Here is a 14,361-nt window from a genome sequence, read left to right on the forward strand (position 1 = left end):
TGACCTAGCACAATATTCCAAGCACCCTCCCAGTGCTTTACAAATTTTAACTATTGTGACCCTTATGACAACACTATGAGGTATCCCTAATTTATAGATAAGGTAACAGAGGCACAGAGAGACTAAGTAACTTGCCCGAGGTCACAGAGCTGGCGAGTGGCAGAGCCAGGAACTGAACCCAGGCAGTCTGACTCCAGAATTCTTGGTTCACACTGTACACAGCTGTCTGTTGGGTCACGTTTAATTAAAAGGACATAAACTAGCCCCTGCTCATGGGAGTGCTCTGAAGTAACACAGAACGGTTCCCAGACCGACTTCATTCAAGTCCGGGCACTGCTTTGTATTTATCTTTGTTTCTTCATTCATTAAAAAAGCACTTAGGGAAATTCTAGTATGTTCCTGGCCATATGGTGCCCTGAGACCCCGGGGTGAGCGGGCAGGCCGTGCCTCTCGCAGCACTCCTAGTGTCTTTTGGCAGCTGACAGTGCCTGGCACCCAGTGGAGTTCTGGGGACCAGAGTGGGCTCAGTCTCTGCATAAAAGCCCCCAGCTCTGGGGGGGCCCAGGGATCCCTTTACCCAGAGGGCTTATGGCAGGAGCACAACGTCCATGGAAAGCGCAAGTTCAGTAGAGATGCCTTGAAGCCTCACGTGCAACCAGGGATCTTTGAAGATCAGTGTTGGTCAGGCTTGTTTAGTGATGGGGCGGGGGGGGATCACTTACATTCTAGAGAGGTCCCGGAGCGGAGCCAAGTTCCAGCACCCTGATGGCCTCACCAACTCACTGGGCCCTGGGGAAACCTCCTGGGAGACACTGGACTCCCTCCCCACTTGCTTTCTGGATCAGCCAGCCCAGGGATGGCCCCTCCCTCTCCAGGCCTGCTCTCAGGGCATCCCCCCCCCGCCCCAGAATCTCTCAGCCACACTGAGAAAAAGGTGGGGTGGAAGAAATAACGGACCCCAGGCTTGGAGAAGCTTGGGGTAATGGGCTAAGGTGACCCAGTATCAGTAGGACTTATTGAGCCAAACAGAAGCGGGAAGAGGGCTCCACTTACATAGGAAGCTTGACTCGAAGCCCGAGGGACTTCCTTTCTTATTATGAGGATGGAGCAAATTCCTCAACATCAGTTTCAAACTGGGCCTGATCCTCTGGCATGGCTGCATGGCTGGCAGGGTCTGACCTGGAACCTTCCAGACTTCATCTATTCCCACTCTCTCCTTTCCTGCTGCCCCAGCCACACTGGTCTCCTCAAGTCCCCAGGAGCTCACCTGGCCCTTCCTGACCACTTCTCCTACCAGGAAGACTCTTCTCCCTGGTCTCAGGGTGCCCCTTCCTTCTCAACATCCTACTCAGATTTCACGCTCTCAATGATGTCTTCTCTGAGCAGTCTAAACTACGACCGGCTCCAGCCGCCTCTACCTGCTTGTTCTGGTCTATGTTCTACATAGGGTTAAAGTATAATTTTTAAAAGTGAAAAACATGGCTCTCACACAAAAATAGAATAGATACATGTCAAAGATTTGTTAACTTAGGGGCACCTGGGTGGCTCAGTGGTTGCGTGTCTGCCTTTGGCTCAGGTCGTGATCCCAGAGTCTTGGGATCGAGTCCCGCATTGGGCTCCCCTCAGGCAGCCTGCTTCTCCCTCTGCCTCTCTCTCTGCCTCTCTCATTAATAAATAAAATCTTTAAAAAACTTTTTTTGTTAACTTGTTAATGAAGGAACCAGTAAGATCACTTAGTGCTGGTTCCAAGAGCATTTGAGGATTGTGTATGGGCATCAAAATAAACAAAAATGCTGTAGGATCTCTAGGTTAGGTACAAACACATCTACCGTTGTGCAGGATTGTACAGCCATAGCCTTTGAGATAATCTTTCTATGGGCTTGCAACGTACAAGTTAGCATATACCTTTGGTGTCTGAGTTTTAATCAACTAGCAAGGAGGTAAGTCGAACACAGGGGAGTCCTCTGGAGCATTAAGTGATTGTTGTGTGGTGCTATTCATCAAAGCCCACGTATGACTTTCAAAGGACAGAGTGTACTCTCTTTTGCCTCTCTCGAAGTTCTGGATAATTTTTCTCAGCAATAGTATGCATCTCTATCTGAGGTTGTCTTGTGTATCATTTACTTCTCACCAGCCTCAACCTACTAGCATAAAAGCTCCAAGAAGGCGTAAGCTCTGTCAACCTTGATGATCACCAAGTAGAATCTTGGTGTCCCCAGATTCTACTTCAGTCCCAGGGGCAAAGTAAGTGTTTAATAAATATTTGTGGAGTAAAGAAAATAAGATATAATCAAAAGTTGTGCTTGGAGCCAGAATGTAGAATAGAACCTAGAAGGCGCTGGGGGTGCCAGGAACGGGGAATTATTGTTCAGTGGGAAAGAGGTTCAGTTTGGGATGACGAAAAAACTCTGGAGATGGACGCTGGTAATGGTTGCACAGCAATGTGAATGTACTTAACGCCACTGAGCTGTACCCTTAAAAATTGTTAAAATGGTAGGTTTTATGCTACATATACTTTACCACAAAAAATTACATAATTTTAATGGCAGCCTCTTGTCAAAGACTTGTGCTCTGCCGACACTGCCCTGAGCACCTTCTGTATATATAAATCCTGTATTTCCCCACAACTCTGTGCCTCGGCATTTTTCACTATTTTCCTAGCCTAAGAAAAGGAATGAGGTCGAGAGAAGGAAAACAACTTGCCCAAAGTCACACACCTAGTTGATGGTAGAGTTGGAATTTGAGACCAGACAGACTGTGCTCCTAACCATGGGTACACTTAGGGTCCAGGTTATCCATCCTGTGTGACTCTCTAAGAAGGAGCAATCTCCTTGTCTAGAGAAGTCAAGGAAGCCTTCCTGGAGGAGCTAGAGTGTCAGGCAGGAGCTATCACACAGAGGAGCCAGGTCAACTTGCCCTCTACTGTGGCTGCTCTACCTGACTCATTCCTGACTCCAGCTCACTGATGCTAGTTCTCCTCCCCTAAAACCCAGAGCCTCCCCAAAGCAGAGTGTTGTGGGCGGGCTCAGGAGCGGCCAGGATGCAGGCGCAGCCTGTGCCTCTTCCCTTGCTTCTGGTATAGGGATAATGAGCAGAACTCGGTGAACAGAGTGGCCAGCACCTGCGTTCAAACCGTGGCTCCCCCACCCCAAGCCCGCCCCCATTCCTCTACAGCTGCACGATGAGATTGCCCTGTGCGCTGCTGGGCCCCAAGGCCCAGGGTCAGGCAGGCAGCACTTAAATACTTTATTAGCCAGACAATACCCTGCATCTGGTCCAGCCCAGCAGCCCACCAGCGCCACACCTGCTTCTAGGGCCTGAGGGAGAAACGTTGACGTGTGCTCCAGAGTGTGGGTTATCCTTCTCTTTCTGACCCAAGCCAAAGAGGCGATTTCCCTGCAGATGGTTCCAAACTGGAGCTCTCAAAATCTTGATCCTGCTACTGTAGCCATTGGACTGCATGGACCTGCCCCTGGACCCTGAATCAGACGGGTCCTACCCATGGAGAACGCAGGCTAGTCTGAACCCCAAGTACACATTCTAGGACCAAAGGAAAGGAGCGCGGGGGCATGGCTGTGATGGCAAGGTATGTGGTGTTTCTGTGTGCACAGAGGTGCGGGATGCCCCCATCCTAAACGGTAGTGCCTTCTCAGCCACTCTCCCCTGCAAGGTGCAACCCACCCCACACGGCTCCCTGACCACCAACCACTAGTGGCTGGCCTGGAAGGGGGTTCTCTGGGGATTGAGGAGGAAGATTCCAGAGCTCCCACAAGAGTGATTATTTGTTTAGTCATGTAAGCACGCTCTCCCCCAGGCAGGCGAGGGGCCGAGGGGGGCATCTCTCTTCTGCAGGCTCCAGGCAGGGCTCATCCCAGACCCTGAGACCCTGACCTGGGAGCCACCTGGGCGCCCTCCCACCAGCTTTTAAAGAAGGGTGTTGAGCAAGCAATGTCCTGGAGGCAGAGCTGGTAAAACGAAATCTTTATGGGTCAAATCTTATCTCCCCCCCGCCCCCCCCCCGATGATACAATGGTTCTTTCTCTCAAGTATAACTAGGGAAGCTGGCAAAGACAGAGGGTATCGTCTGCCAATTCTGTTTGCTTAAAAGAAGGCAAATTGGGCTTTTGGGAGCTGGGAAAGCATTTTATGGCCCCAGCAAGATGCAGCCCCTCCCTTGGGGGCCCGCTGGGGCTTGCACCCTGGGCAGACGCGGGAGCCGGGTGAGGGGACGGCCCCTAGCAGGGACAGGGACGGGCCTGGTGGCCGGCACGGGTCAGGCCCACCTTCCACAGCTCTCCTCTCTCCTCTGTCCTCGCCTCAGTCTTGCAGCTGAGAAGCTGAGGTTCAGAGTCGAGGTCCTTATTGGCTTCTTTAGACCAGAAAACCAGGCCAAGTCCTCTGCACTCTCTTTTCCTTGAGGTCACAGGAGAAAGGCCTGCTTGCCCTGCCCGTCGCCCGCTCCCACCCGCCTTGGGGACCAGCTGGTTAGTGGCTCACTGGGGCTGGGTTGCTAGTAAATCCCCAGGAAGCGCCCCAGTACGCTGGAGGAATGTGTGAGTGTTTGGGGGGGGGGATGTCTTCTGAGCACTGGAAATCCCAAGGAGGCTGGGAGGCTGGGGCCCGGGGAGGGAGGAGTGTCCCTGAGCTGACAGCCGTGGGCCTGGTGCTCTGACACCTGGCCGCTCAGTCCACAGAGCTGGGGGTGCTCCCGGGGAGGATGGACCAAAGGGCAAGGCACCCAGCTCTGCTCCGGGCACAAGACCAAGCCCTGCAGGTGCTTAACCATCCCCGGAGAGCGATGCCGGGCCACCTGCAGGCCCGAGACTGTGACTGTGACGTGAGCTCCTGTGGGATGGCTGCCCCCCACCCCCCCCCAGGCTTTCTATCTGAAGTTGGGCCAGGAGACCTGAGTTTTCCACTCAGAACGAGCATTCGGTGCCAGTCCTCTGTCTGTCCTTGGCCAGCCTCTCCTTGGATGGACACCGTGGCCCATGAGGGAATCGGTTCACTGGTCTTGTACCCCAGTCGCTGTGGCCTTACTCTCTGCATGAAGAGGTTCCTGGGTGCACACCTGTCCACCTGCTGGGCTCCCCCTCAGCCTAGGCCTCCCTCAGCAGTCAGAGCCTTGGTCACAGGCCTCAAGGGTTTCTCTCATCACACAAAATGCAAGCACAACTGGGGAAGAGGCCTGTTGACTCTTGGGCTCAGGAAAGACATGTGTTCTAGAAAGCCAAGGTCAGAGGCAAGCAGGGCCCCTTTGTTGGGTTAAATGCTCTGCTGCCACTGTCCTAGCATTCTTTTTTTCTTTAAGATTATTTATTGGAGAGAGAACTTGAGAGCAGGGGAGGGGCAGAGGTGGAGGGAGAGGGATAGGCAGACTCAGCTGGGTCCCGATGTGGGGCTCCATCTCACGACCCTGAGATCCTGCCCTGAGCCGAAGCTAAGAGTTGGACACTTAACCAAATGAGCCACCCCGGCACCCCCATCCTGACATTCTTAATAATTGTATCTTCCAATTTGTGTTTTGCAAGTGAAGCCCAAAGGACGATGAGGAAAGCCCGTGGGCAGAGGAGACACGCAGGCACCGAGGAGCCTAGCAATGTGCACGGGCCTGTTCCTTGCTGTTCCACATGCATAGAGCATTCCAGCTGCCCTGTGAGCACAGAATTCGGGGGGACAACACATGGGAACCCAGCAAGACCCAGTGCAAGGGCAAGATAAGCATGTTCTGTCTCTGACACTGAAAATGCCAAGAGGCCACGCTTTCAAATCAAATGAGAAAGGAGGCAATGGTGGTCTAAGAAGAGGGAACCTCTAAGCAGGTGGTTCCTCTCTTTTCTCGCTCGGGTTTCTTCCCTGTAGGAACCAACCACTTAGGCTAAGAATGACCCGATGATTTGGCGATTCCACAGACCAACTAATGACTCTTACTTGCATGTAACACTGGCATTGCACGCTATAAAAACCAGTAAGATGGACACAAATAATTTAGATTCTTAATTTCTCTTTACCTAGAATGACATTAAATAGCAAAAACAAACTCTCAAGTCTATACAAGAGGTAGACCCTGAAAGAAAGGAAAATCTTTGTATTTTTGTTCCCTTAATGGTCCTTTTTCCTGCTTTTTGAGCAAGGGGTCCCTTGTTTTCATTTCGAAGGAGGCTTGGCAGTTTACGGAACCAACTCTGGAAGCAAAGCTGAAGTCAAAAATCTTGCCTGGTGCTGAGGCAACCTTGGGCAACTCTTCACTCATTTGAGTTCTAGTTCCGCATCTGGAAAGTAGAGGAAGAACTTCAGAGCTGTGGAGGGTTACGCTGAGTGATAGGACAGCCGCACCTTGTTGACCCCTGGAGCTGGACAAGGTGCTGTGCTAAGTGCTTCACTGCTCCATCTCCTTTCTTCCCCAGAGCAGCCCTGTCAGCGGGGGTATCAGCTGCTATGCTGGGCTCCCGTGGTGTTTGGGCCCAGCTGGCACGCGTGCTCTCTGCTGCTGCTGTACCCAGCTCTGTCCTGGGGACCATCATGGTATTACGTGTACAGTTTGGTGGGACGGTCTCATATCCTTTCTTAGCCACAGGGCAGGTCTGTGACCCCACAAGCTCGGTCAGCTCTGTCTCCCAGATCTGTGTTCATGAGAGGCCATACCCCCCACCCCCAACTGGATGCAGTCTTGGTTGGTTCTAGCTTCTGGGATCTCGGAGTATACCTCAGGGGCCTGAAGTCTCTGAGACCCAATTTCTGCATCAGCTCCCCTCATTCTGTGAGCCACCTACATCCAGCCCCCAAGTCGGCCTTTGTTTAAGTGAACCAGGGTCTGCTTCTGATGCCAACTCAAAACCCCTAAATGCTTACTCCTCCTCAGTTTCCAGATAAGGATACCAGGCTCAGAGAAGTAAAGCAATCTGCTCCATGCCCCACAGTAAGTGAGTAGCAGAGCCAGCATTTGAACCCAATAATGTCAGGATGCAGGATGCTCACCTTCTGTCTCTAATATAAGGTGCCCCGTGCAATGCCCTGAATGGACGCTCCCTTCTACCCAATCGTGATACAGTAGCTGCTGTGCCAGGCTCATTGCCTCTCAGCAACCTCCACCTTTAGTGCCCTCAGCTCACAGATCTTTGTTCTGTGGGTCCCTAACAGAAGAGGCAGGAGGGGAATAGGGCAGGAGGCTCTAGGCCTGCACCAGCGTGGGAAGCTAACCCTGCCTCCAGCAGAGGAGGCCTTGTCTGAACTGTCTTAAAGTGGAATGTTACAGGCTCAAGCCCTCTCTTTAGGGCACCAGGGGCTGTAGAGGAAGACCGAGCCCCCACCGTAACCCACCCCAGGCTGGCTTTGTGACCCCTTGGGCTCCAGTGGGAGGTCAGGCTCTGTGTGGCTAAGGAGAACTAGGCCCGTGGCTGCCTTGGATGATGAAAGGCACAGTCTCCTACCCTCCAAGCCCAAATATGGGACTCATCCGTCCGGGTGCAACTGACTTCTGGCCTGGCTGGACCCATATCTCCTACAGGAGGACGTTTGATGGTTTATCTGTTACACAGAGCAAACCTGCACACCTGCCTCCCCACATATATCATCTCCCACTCTCCTGGTTTTTATAGTCACAAATGCAACTGGCTAGATTCTGGCCCAGACACAGCTTTGCAGCTTACAGGAGGTTCCATTTTCTCTACAGGGAAAAATCATGGTTCAGGGGAAGATGATCAGAGTGTAATATGACATTAACTTACAGACCATGAGACAGTCCTGAAATGATATGATTTTTGTTAAATGTTGCATTTATGTGCTTGTGTATGTTTGTTCAAGGAACCCTCTTGTTACTTTCTTTGGTCCTCGTAAAAATCCCATGGTCAGGAGAGCCAATGACAGTCTCATTGGGAGATGAGGCCACTGAAGGGCAGAGAACCAGGACTATCCGAGGTCAACAGGCAAAGCTGCTGTAGGATCAAATGGAAACCCAGCTCTTTGCTGGCCAGCCAGGTCCCACCTCGGGGTGCATCACTGCCATTGGGCTCTGGGTGGAGCATGTGGCCAGGTGCCTCCCCACTTGGCTCTCTGGGAACCTGAGGGCGATGTGTTCAAGTCCTCTGTGCTGGCACCCCCTGGTGAAACACTTTGCAGATCACATGCCCCTTCTGTCTGTGGGGCCCGGACAGGCATTCTGTTGGGGGCAGCTCCAGAGCAACCATTTCACGTGGCAAGCAAACACTGAGAGCAGATTCAGACTTAAATGACAGCTTACTTCTTTCCCAGATGTCAGATAGCAATGAAAATAAGGCAGAGGTTATAAAATAAAGCCAAGCCTACTATGCTGTGTCAGAAGAACAGGTCCACGTCCATATGCTGTGTATGACTTCATGGTCCCTTGTGTTGTGGGAAGAGTCCTGTGATAAGGGGCACCAAGGCTGGAAGATGAGTTTCAGGAGAGCAGGGACCTTGCTGGTTTGCTCAGTGCTCTATTCCACATCTAGCACAGGACCTGGCCTACAGGAGGTGCTCTGTGAATGCTTGCGGAATGAATGAATGATTGACTTCCAATATTTCTAAGCAAGGTTGATGAGATCCCCAGGCAGGGGGCACTTTGCCATCAGAGTTTCTATTTCATTCCAGGATAGAACTCTGAGGTGGGGGAGACAGTAGAGGCAGAGAATCTGAAGCTCTGTTTTGCTGAAAGTAACACAGTAAAATCAGTAACCGGAAGGGCTGTCATCAATAATGCAGGTCCAGCTGATTCCAGGCCTCCTGCTCCCCACACTGAGCCACACCAATAACCCTCGAAGGCCCTTCCAGGCTCCCACGTTGACAGCACTGAACCCTCTCTTATCTGCAAGGCAGCCAGCGGCACGTCCTGCTAACTGCCACCGAGGTGGCCTCTGTGTCCTACTCCAGCGCACTTTTAGATGCAGGGAGAAGAGCAATGACCACAGGGTCACAACTGGGGAAGGAGTGAGGATGTGTGTGTGTGTGCACAGGCACATGTGTGGCTTTAGATGTCATCTCTGGATTCTCAAGGTAGATGAAAGTGAAATGTCCGTCAGTCAGTTCCTGTACACACAGCCCTGAAGGGCGTACAAAGCACTGAAAATGCAGTAAATTAGAAAATAGAAATCATGCGATCTTCATCTTTATATCACTTTTCTATTAGCCATTATAGTGGCTAACACAATTTCTGGCACATCATAGGTTCTTAATCCACATTAAGTAGGATGAAAGGGTTCATGGGAATAATCCAACATTGACTATATAGCAAAATAACAATAATCCTATAGCACTTTTAGCTTTCAAAGCGCTCGGCGTACTCAACTTCCCTTGACCCCAAGGGATAGACAGACCTCAACCCCATGATAACAGATCAGCTAAAGCAGAGACATGATATGATCTGGCTAAGGACCCCAGAGCTGTCACACCCAAGAGGCAGAGCTGAAATCAGACACCGGTCACCTGTCTTTCCCACTCCACACTTTGCCCCACACCCTGCTCTCTCTCTGTTTGCATTTGGTCAGACGGACCTCTGTACCCCGAACAGACCCAGCAGGGATCTCCTTTTTGCAAACACCACACCTGCACCTCCAGCGCACCTCTGTAGAGACCCATGCGGGTCCCGTCTAAAAAACAGCATCAGAAAGAGAGGCTTCACATGCGAAAAATGAGAACCCTGGAGAAAATTTTTTTTCTTTTTTTCTTTTTTTTTTTTTTTTTTTATTTATGATAGTCACACACAGAGAGAGAGAGAGAGAGGCAGAGACACAGGCAGAGGGAGAAGCAGGCTCCATGCACCGGGAGCCCGATGTGGGATTCGATCCCGGGCCTCCAGGATCGCGCCCTGGGCCAAAGGCAGGCGCTAAACCGCTGCGCCACCCAGGGATCCCAAAATTTTCTTACTTTTTAATCAAGAAGCAGTTTCTCATGTGAGCACAGACTATCCTGTAGTGCTGAAAAAACCTACTTCTTAAAGGCATTGCTGGCAGCAGGAGGCCGGCAGATCTCAGGAGGTAGGTAGGGAGGCCGCAGCTGTTAATCTGCTGCCCTGTGAGAATGTGAACTGGCAAATCCACAGGGCGGGATGCTCCCTCCAGCTTATTCCCCAGACGGCTAATGTTACTGGGGACAACTTTGATTGCTCTACCCCCCCACCCCCCTGTGGGGAACCAGCCTGGTTCCCTCCCAGGTATGTGTGAGCCCAGCAGAGCGGTCCTTCAGCATTAAATGCCTTTCTAAAATAAACTGGCTCAGATTTTATGGGCAAAGCAGCTGGGAAGGGCAGGCTGGCTCAGTCACTCTCCCAGCACCGGGGACACAGGCTCCTCTCAGTGGCCTGAAACCCATTCACAGGCATAAAAGACCATCACACTTCCCTGGGGGCAACAGGCTCCTGGCCTGGGTGCTCGGGGCCTGCGCCCCGGGTTCCTCCCCTCCCGCACTCCCGCCTGCTGCCCACGTTTCAATCATTACAAGGATTTTGTAAAAATGACCTCATTTTCCTGTGAGTCCGCCAAGTCTCATGCCTGTCAAAGAATTGTGGGGCCAAGAATCTTTCCAGCAATTATGATGCTCTGTCAAGAAGGCGGAGTGGGAGTGGGGGATCCTCGCCAAAGAAAAAGGGGAAGGAGGCACAGAACAAAGATTTCCAGGAGGTATTGATGGAATAAACACTGGCATTTATCTCCCCCATGCCACCCACCCACACGGAGCCAGAAACCACTGCCCTCTCCCTTTAGTGTCCAGATCTCTTATGCACGTTTCGGCCGCAGCACTTCTCCAGAACCACTGCGGGGCCCAGCTTCAGTCCAGCCACACCTCGTCCTATTGTACTTCGCTTTGTTGCGTTTTGCAAATATTATGGTTTTTACACATCAAAGGGGTTTTTTGGGGGGGTTTTGGTTCTGGTTTTTCTAGCATAGGTGACACACAATGTTCTATTAGTTTCAGGTGTACAACTTAGTGACTTGGCATATATTCCATTATACCATGTTCTCCACGAGTATAGCTACCACCTGTCCCATTACCGCGCTGTTACAATATCATTGACTCTGGTCCTTATGCTCTGCCTTTTACTCCTGCGACTTACTCATTCCATGTCTGGAGCCCTGTACCTCCTACTCCCCTTCACCCACATTGTCCCCTCTTCCCCTCTGGCCACCATCAGTTTGTTCTGATTCTGCTTTTGGTTTATTCATTTGACCTTTTTTTTTTTTTTTTTTTGGTTCCACTTATGAGTGGGATCCTATGACATTTGTCTTTCTCAGTCTTATTTCACTTAGCCTAGTACTCTCTAGGTTCATCCATATTGTCCCAAATGTCACGATCTCATCCTTTTTTATGACTGTGTAGTATTCCATTTTCTTTACATATACACACACATACCGCATTTTCCTTATCCGTTTGTCTGTCAACAGACACTTAGTTGCTGCCGTGTCTTGGCTATCGTAAATAATGCTGCGGGATCAGAGGGGTGTATACATCTTTTTTTTTTTTTAAAGATAGATTTATTTATTTATTTATTTATTTATTTATTTATTTATTTATTTATTTATGAGAGGCAGAGACACAGGAGGAGGGAGAAGCAGGCTCCATGCTGGGAGCCCGATGTGGGACTCGATCCCGGGACTCCAGGATCAGCTCCCTGGGCCCAAGGCAGGCGCTAAACCGCTGAGCCACCCAGGGATCCCCGCATACATCTTTTTGAGTTAGTGTTTCTGTTTTCCTTGTTTCACTAAATACCCAATAGTAGAATTACCAGATCATATGGTATTTATATTTTTAATTTTTGGAGGAACCTCCCTACTGCCTTCCATAGTGGCTCTACCAATTTCTATTCCTACCAGCAGTGCACAAGGGCTCCTCCTCCTCCACATCCTTACCAATACTTGTTTCTTGTCTTCTTGATTTTAGCCACTCTAACAAGTGTGAGGTAATGCCCTATTGTGCTTTTGGTTTGCATTTACCTGATGATGAGTGATCTTGAGCATCCTTTCATGTGTCTGCTGGCCATCTGTTTATCTTCTTTGGAAAAATATCTATTCAGGTCGTCTGTCCATTTTTGATTGGATTATTTTGTTTTTTGGTGTTGGGTTGTATAAGTTCTTTAAATATTTCGGATACCAACCTATTATCAGATATGTCATTTATAAAAATCTTCTCCACTTCAGTAGATTGTCTTTTTGTTTGTTGATGGTTTCCTTTGCTGTGCAAAAGCTTCTTGTTTTGCTTTTGTTGCCCTTGCCATATGCCCTTGACATATATAGAAAAATGTTGCTGTGATTAATGTTAGAGGAATTTCTACCTGTGTTCTCTTCTAGGATTTTTATGATTTTAGGTCTCATATTTTCATTTGTCTCCATGTATTTTTTAACTTCTTCTTTAAATGCTTCATTGACCCATTGGTTGTTTAGTATCAGGTTGTTTAGTCTCCATATGTTTGTATTTTTTCCAGTTTTTTTCTCGTGATTTATTTCTAATTTCATACCATTGTGGTCAGAAAAGATGCATGGTATGATTTCAATCTTCTTAAGTTTATTGAGGCTTGTTTTATGACCTAATATATGATCTATTTTGGAGAATGTTCCATGTGCACTTGAAAATAATGTGTATTCTGGTGTTTTTGGATAGAAAGTTCTGTATATATCTGTTATATCCATCTGGTCCAGTGTGTCATTCAAAGACTTTGTTTTCTTATTGATTTTCTGTCTGGATAATCTATCCACTGATATTAAGAGGAATGGTAAAGTCTCCTACCTGCTACTACTATATTGCCATCAACTTCTATCTTTATGACTGTTAATATGTGCTTTTTGTAATTAGGTGCTCCAGTGTTGGGTATATAGATATTTATCATTGTTATATCCTCTGGTTGGATTGATCCTTTTACCATTATGTAGTGCCCTTCTTTGTCTCCTGTTACAGTCTTTGTTTTAAAGTCTATTTTGTCTGACATAAATGTTGCTACGTCAGCTTTTTTTTCCACTTCCATATTTTTCCATCCTTGCCCTTGCAGTCTCTATGTGACTTTAGGTTTGAGGTGAGTCTCCTGTAGGCAGCATATAGATGGGTCTTGTTTGTTGTTGTTGTTGTTGTTGTTGTTTTTGATAGAGCACGTAGACCATTTACATTTAGAGTAATGATTGATAGGTAGGGACTTATTGCCATTTTAAAATTTTGTTTTCTAGCTGTTTGTGGTTCTTTTTTCCTTCTCTTGCCCTCTGTCTTTGTGATCAATGAGTATCTATAGTGTTTGGTTTGGCTTTCTTTCTCCTTATTTTCTGTATATCTGTCATAGGTTTTGGGTTTGTGGTTACCATGAGGTTCATATTTAGCATTCTAAGTAAATAGCATTCCATATTAATTTGGGCATTTAAGTACAAATACATCATTAAAAAGAAAAAAACTTTTTTTCCTTTTCCCTTCTCTTCCCTTTTTGTTCTCTTTTCCACATTTTATGTATATGGTATCATAGTTTACATCTTTTCACTCATTTTTCTTATGTCTAATTATGGCCATTTTTTCCACTTAAAGAAGTCCCTTTAAGATTTCATGTAAGACTGGTTTAGTGGTAATAAACTCCTTTCTCTTCTGTTGTCTGGGAAACAATCACTTCTTCAAATCCGAATGATAACCAGCTGGATAGAGTATTCTTGATTATAGTTTTTTCTTTTCAGCACTTCCAGCACGACTATATCATGCCACTCTCTTTTGGCTTGCAAAATTTCTTCTGAAAAATCAGCTGGTAGCCTTATAGTGTTTCTCTTGTGTATGACTTTTTGCTTCTCTCTTGCTCCTTTTAAGAATCTCTCTTTATCTTTAAGCTTTGAGATTTTAATTATTATATGCCATAGTGTGGGCCTCCTTGAGTTCATCTTGTTGAGAGCTCTCTGTGTTTCTTGAACTCAGATGTCTATTTCTATTTCTATCTCTAGGGTAGAGAAGTTTTCAGTTATTATTTATTCAAATAATTTTTCTACACCATTCTCTCTCTTCTTCTTTTAGGACCCCTATAATGTGAATGTTTGTTCTCTTAATCTTTTCTAAGAGGCCTTTTAATCGATTCTCATTTTTAAAAATTATTTTCTCTTTCTGCTGTTCATCTTGTGTGCTTTTCATTACCCTTTCATCCAGATCGCTGATGAATTTTTCTGCATCATTTAATCTACTGTCGATTCCCTCTAGAGTGTGAGTTTTATTTTGGTTATTATATTCTTCAACTCTGATTGGTTCTTTTAAGATATTTTCTATTTCTTTATTGAAGGTCTCACTGAGTTCTTCCATTCTTTTGCTCTAGCCCAGTGAGTATCTTTACAATCATTACTTTAAACTCTTTATAGTATATTATTAATCTCTCATTTATTTTTCTAAGTTTTTTTTCCTTTT

The sequence above is a fragment of the Canis aureus genome, chromosome 32 (genome assembly GCF_053574225.1).
Source record: "Canis aureus isolate CA01 chromosome 32, VMU_Caureus_v.1.0, whole genome shotgun sequence".
NCBI classification, from domain to species: domain Eukaryota; kingdom Metazoa; phylum Chordata; class Mammalia; order Carnivora; family Canidae; genus Canis; species Canis aureus.